Source organism: Sinocyclocheilus rhinocerous, unplaced genomic scaffold (genome assembly GCF_001515625.1).
Source record: "Sinocyclocheilus rhinocerous isolate Xijiao unplaced genomic scaffold, SAMN03320098_v1.1 scaffold8, whole genome shotgun sequence".
Lineage (NCBI taxonomy): Eukaryota > Metazoa > Chordata > Actinopteri > Cypriniformes > Cyprinidae > Sinocyclocheilus > Sinocyclocheilus rhinocerous.
In genome coordinates, this window is record NW_015666800.1 from 797,097 (window position 1) to 803,096 (window position 6,000).

A 6,000-nucleotide genomic window follows, 5' to 3' on the forward strand; every position below is an offset into this window, starting at 1 on the left:
CAGCCAATCAACATTCATGTGAACGCCGATATTTCTTCCAATCTGTTCATGCAAACAAACAAGAAGAAAAACCTTCTAGCAGTTAAGAGCCCAGTCTCTTCTTCTGTAACTATATCTTCCACTTCACATTCAAGGCTATCAGTGGTCTTTTCTGGAGGTTTGTATTGCTCAACAGTCCTGAATTTCCTAGACGGCTGTAATGGGCTTTATAGCCATTTTAATTTGTATTGGCAACATGAAGGAGGCTCTTAACCTCTATGAATCCTTCTAAATGGTTCTGTATGTAAGCAGACTTATATTCCACAGCTGTAGTGCATTGCTAAAGCAGTACAAGGCAACTGGTAAGATCAATGACCATGTGAAATTTAACATTGGAAGCTGCTCTGTAAGTGTTTCTTCAACTTCATTCCTTTTTTTATATGAAACATTTTTACTATGCCTTAATAAACTACACCATCTGTCCACGTGCCTTTTATGTAGAGATTTTGATTTACCTTTGTAAACACTTTCCAACTTAATCTATGAAACTGTTATCACAAGTTTAAAATGATGATCATAAAAAAGTGAAATAAGCAAAAACCATTTCAATATTTATTGGGTGAAAATGGCATCTTTTTGTTATTATTATAGCTGTACTTCAGTTCTGATGTCATTTCACCTCATCAAAAGATCTTGCTTCTAATAGAGATTTTTCAAAAGGTAATACACTTTAGGAGAAAGCAAAAACAAGGCGAAAGGTGGAAACAGCATTAGTGCAAAAAATGCTAGATATTAAATATGAATCATGTGACGCGTAAAAAAAAATCACGCTAAGTATCACTTGCGAGCAGAAACTTTTGTGCACCATTTCCAATCAGTTTTCACTGTACTTGTTTTCAAAATGTTATGTAATTGTGTGTATTTAGTGTATAAATATTTAGGAAACATAAAATGCTTGCTATGACATTGGCCTTAGCAAGACACAAGAGTCAACATTTTGTTGTTGTTGTTGTTGTTGTTTTTACAAAAACGTCATTTCCATCACTGAATATTATTATACACAGTGTCATTTAAGATTGTGTTGGGAATTTTCAAGACTTTCAAAAAAGAAAAACTGACATGACAGACTTGAAAAATGACAGACTTCTCCTCCGATGTTTATACATTGTTGCACATTATTAATAGACAAATTAAATAAACTGGTGAGAGTGTGAAATAACTTATTTTCTAAAAGTCTTGGGGGCCAAAAGTGAAAAGCAAACAGCCATCCATTCATTATAAATTAATGGGAAAAAAAGTTGTTTCAAAACAACTACTAAATTATTGAAGTATTTCACCTGTCACCATTCCTCTTTCAAGGTAATGTGTTTTGATATGGAGATGGGCTGAAAAAATGGTCAACGTTTGCTCATGAGAACGTTCCCATTGACCACACTGTATGGTGACCCTTCATGCAATGTCAGTGTTTTTCTATGGCATAGCATAAGCTCATTCACGTGCATGGCAAACAATAGCTAAATATTTTTGTTACACTGCGTCAAGGGGTTGCTGCTCAAAATGTTATGTAACATGGATTAGAACGTTATCTTGCTAAGATAAAAAAACAGGCCTCTATTTATATAATGGGTGCCCCTAAAAAAGAATAGGCTCTGTTTAACTTTCCAGTACCGGTGGATGTTCTCCCTGTCAGTCAGAGAGATGCAGAGAAATGTCAGCAGTTTGACATTTGACCCAAGTTTTTTTTTCTTGAGTAGTCAAGTGAAGTGAAGAGTGAAAGCCAATAAATGGACAGATGCTAGTCATGAGCTTAAACCCAAATGTGCTGTGTGTAAACATTAAATTTTTTCATTCTGCAAGGTGAGACAGCAGGAAGTAAAGGCAAAACAATACGGATAGACCTACAACAGCCCAGGCTGATCTAACAGGTTTAAATTGACATAGAGTGAGTAAATGAATCTTCATTTTTGATCGTACTATTCCTTTATGCCATATTTAATTAAATCTGAAAATGTACATAAGAATCACTTACTAAATGATTTAGACACATTCTTTCATGAATGAGGCCCACTGAGTTTAATATTAGAACATTTAATCATTCGCGGATCTAAATGATTAAAAAGCCATGATACGATTGTAAAAATGACTGAATAAATGAATAATATTAATCATAAAAACAAGTATACAAGACAAATGTGTGCTGATTTGTGTTAGTTTTTGGTCTGAAATAAACATTTATATTTTTATTTTGATTCCCTCTTATAGACTTTCATCACTGAGCCAATAAACACGCCGCCTGGTTGTTGAACAAAATTTAGGAAATAGTTTTTTTTTACATTGAATGTGTGTGTTTTTACACAAGAACTTTCATTTGCACCTACTTGGGTTGTTGTAATGTTCATTTCACCAGAAACATTCAACAAAAATAAAAATTCTGCAGAACAACCCGGGTCTTACATGGAAACTCTTTGATGTTACTGTAAAAAGAAAGAAAGAATTATAAAGATAGACAGAAAAAGATAGTGTGAGAAATAATATTACAGGAACCTCATTTTCAGTGCATTAAAAGGAAGGATGTGCTATAAATAGAAAATATGTCCCTGTGTCCCTGCACCTTCTGACCTGAAATATAGCTTAGTGAAATGTTAACGTTCTGGAGCAGGGCACAGGTCATCTATATAAGTTTTTCTTTTTTTCCGAAGAGCTATACCACAAACACAGTCCCTTTCCCCCCACTTTTCAGTATCACAGTCACAATCATGCTTTTGTTCTAAATATCAACATGGCTGTGATATGCCAGCCATAAATAATCTATAAATAATTAGATAACTGCATCTAACTGTTATATAATTTCTATGAAGATATTGAAAATACCTAATGTGGTAGAAAACAGTGTGGGCTAATCATTGCGAACTGTTGTGCTGTGGCAAGCCTACAGACTCGATACAATAACATGGTTAATATTTTTCCGGTCACTGACTGTAAAAATGGATTTATGTGGAAGATCATAGGTCAAATTCTCATTAAAAAAAAATTTAATTAGAAGCCTGGTACAGTGTAAACAAAACGCTTCTCTGCAGGAGTCACAGCACTTCCTTTAGTTTAATGAGAGCTTGTGTGCTGCTCAATAAACTAAGCTGACAGGAGTCAAATGCCACTATTTATGCTTCTTACACAATATTACTGCCTTATAGGTTTTTGAAGATGTGACAAGCACTGTAGACTTAAGATTTAATGCCACGAGACAGCAGATGTAAATGCTAATTATAATCCTTTACCGTTTTGCCATTGTTTTAGTTCAGCCTGCAAGTAGATAAATTTGGGCTTATGATATGTGAAGAATACAGTCAACAGTTCATTGTTGCAAAATACATTTTAGGATAATGGCCAGCTGAGAGTAGGCCTACATTATCCCAAAATAAATGATAATGTGTTCATAATGTAGTCATGAACATGAAGTAGGTCTGCAAACATTTAGTCAATGCAAATGGAAATTACCATTACACTTTTCGGAAAATAGAAAATAGTGATCTTTGACATTGCATTTTGTTGAATATCAAAGCTTTTTGTGTCTATTTGTTAATGAGGGATTTGTGCACATCAGTGTTTTTAGATTTGTAAAAATCATAGTTTTTAAGGGGGCATCTTCCCCTATATTTAAAAAAGCTACACAAGTAATGGTTATCCTGCATGTTACCAGAATGTTTTTATTTGTCTCATAAATGTGACACTTGTAGCTGAGTTGTAAAAGACTCAGCAAGGTTCATTTTGTTGGATATGAAAGTTATGTTCACAGCACTGCAAAGCTGTCCATTGCTTGAAATAGGATCCATACATGGGTAAGTTTAGTATGGTGATTCCAAAATCAAACTTGCAGAGACCAGCGGCGGTTCATGGAGGAAGCGTATGAACACTGTGAGCATGGAATGTGAGAGCACATGTGCCTTTGATGCACCTCTGTCATTGCCCAAAGGACCCTTAATTTTAGCCACCTCAGTGAGAGAAAGTGCGATTGCCAAGGTGAAAAGACAATGGAAAAAAAGGAAAAGGAAACAGAAGCTAGCGTATATGGGAAATGATAGTGACTTTAAGTTTTCAACACAACTGTATTTTAAAACCATGATGTCTTAACATGAACTATGGAAACTATCAACTATGATAATTCACTACATCATCTCTACAGTTTGTGCAGTTAACGCAAGGGCAGTAGTTATGCAAAGTTAAATAAACTCTAAAACTAATATATCACATGCATTCAAATATATTGCAAACACTTGCCGCAAACACTCTGTATGCAGTTATTGTCATTTGGTATTGACAACCCCCTCTGTTCATGTTCAAACAAATATATGAGGTAGAATGTTTCTTCCCTTAAGCAACATTGTGCCTTTTCATTTTCATCTCAATGGGAGATGTATTAGGAATGCAGGTCTTTAATACATTCACAGCTGGAACATTGCACGCACCAAAGCCATTATGGAAATTTTGTTGCAGTGATGGATGGTTTAAACTAGAATGACACATAAGAAGAATATGTATTAGTCAATGCAAGCTGCATAAATATTTGAAATGCGCACAAAAGCAGCCTTGAACAGTGTTTTATCATTTCTACTGCTTCACTAGAAAAATGTAACTGGTCACAAGCTGCACTCTAAAAGCAAGAGAAAAAATATCTCTCATATCTCATCATAACATAGAATCCAGCTATTCAGTTTGTAGTCCTAAAACCCGAAAGAAAATTTTAAGTTAGGGGTTTTTAGAATGCTGGTTTATGATTTATGAGTAAAATAAGGTCTGTGTTTATTATTTGGATATATTTCCACATTTTGTTCAAGAACATAAATTACAAGCATACCCCAAGAATGAGTTTTGAAGCTTCAGTTTTTTCAAAAAAACAACAACAACAAAAAAAGGACAACTACCAGAAAGACGAGAATTTATGACAACTGTTAGGCCTTTTTTTTTTTTTTTTTTACTACATTCATTATACACTTAAATGCCCATAACGTTTTGGACAAGATCACTTTTCCTTTATTGACGCATTTCCTATTGAAACAAGATGAGGCCGTGTTGTGATCAGTGCAGTGCGATTGCCGAACAAATGACTCTTATGAGCCGGTTCTTTTTAATGAATCACAAAATACAGTGCGACCAAAGCAGTCTGACTGCAGTACAAATGACTCTTATGAGCCGGTTCTTTTTAATGAATCACAAAATACAGTGCGACCAAAGCAGTCTGACTGCAGTACAAATGACTCTTATGAGCCGGTTCTTTTTAATGAATCACAAAATACAGTGCGACCAAAGCAGTCTGACTGCAGTACAAATGACTCTTATGAGCCGGTTCTTTTTAATGAATCACAAAATACAGTGCGACCAAAGCAGTCTGACTGCAGTACAAATGACTCTTATGAGCCGGTTCTTTTTAATGAATCACAAAATACAGTGCGACCAAAGCAGTCTGACTGCAGTACAAATGACTCTTATGAGCCGGTTCTTTTTAATGAATCACAAAATACAGTGCGACCAAAGCAGTCTGACTGCAGTACAAATGACTCTTATGAGCCGGTTCTTTTTAATGAATCACAAAATACAGCGCGACCAAAAGCAGTCTGACTGCAGTACAAATGACTCTTATGTGTGCTGGTTCTTTTAAATCAAAAATACAGTGCAGCCAGTGTAGTCCGATTCTCAAAAGGTTCACTCAGACCAATTTCTGAAATAATCAGACTCACTTAGTTTACTTAACCACAAGTTTAGTTTCGTCATTTCTGTCTTAAAATGAACCAATTGTCATGTAAGCCGAAAACTCTAGAGATGATTTGTAATTATACTTGTTTGTTTGTTTGATCTACTTTGTTGGATCTGAATCTTATATCAACAAGCTGCCGAGGGTCTTTTTCAAATGTGTACTCCTCAAAAGTAGCTGGAATCGTTCAGAAGAATCGGAACCAGAATAGTTCACGCGACCAAAAGCAGTCTGACTGCAGTACAAATGACTCTTATGTGTGCTGGTTCTTTTAA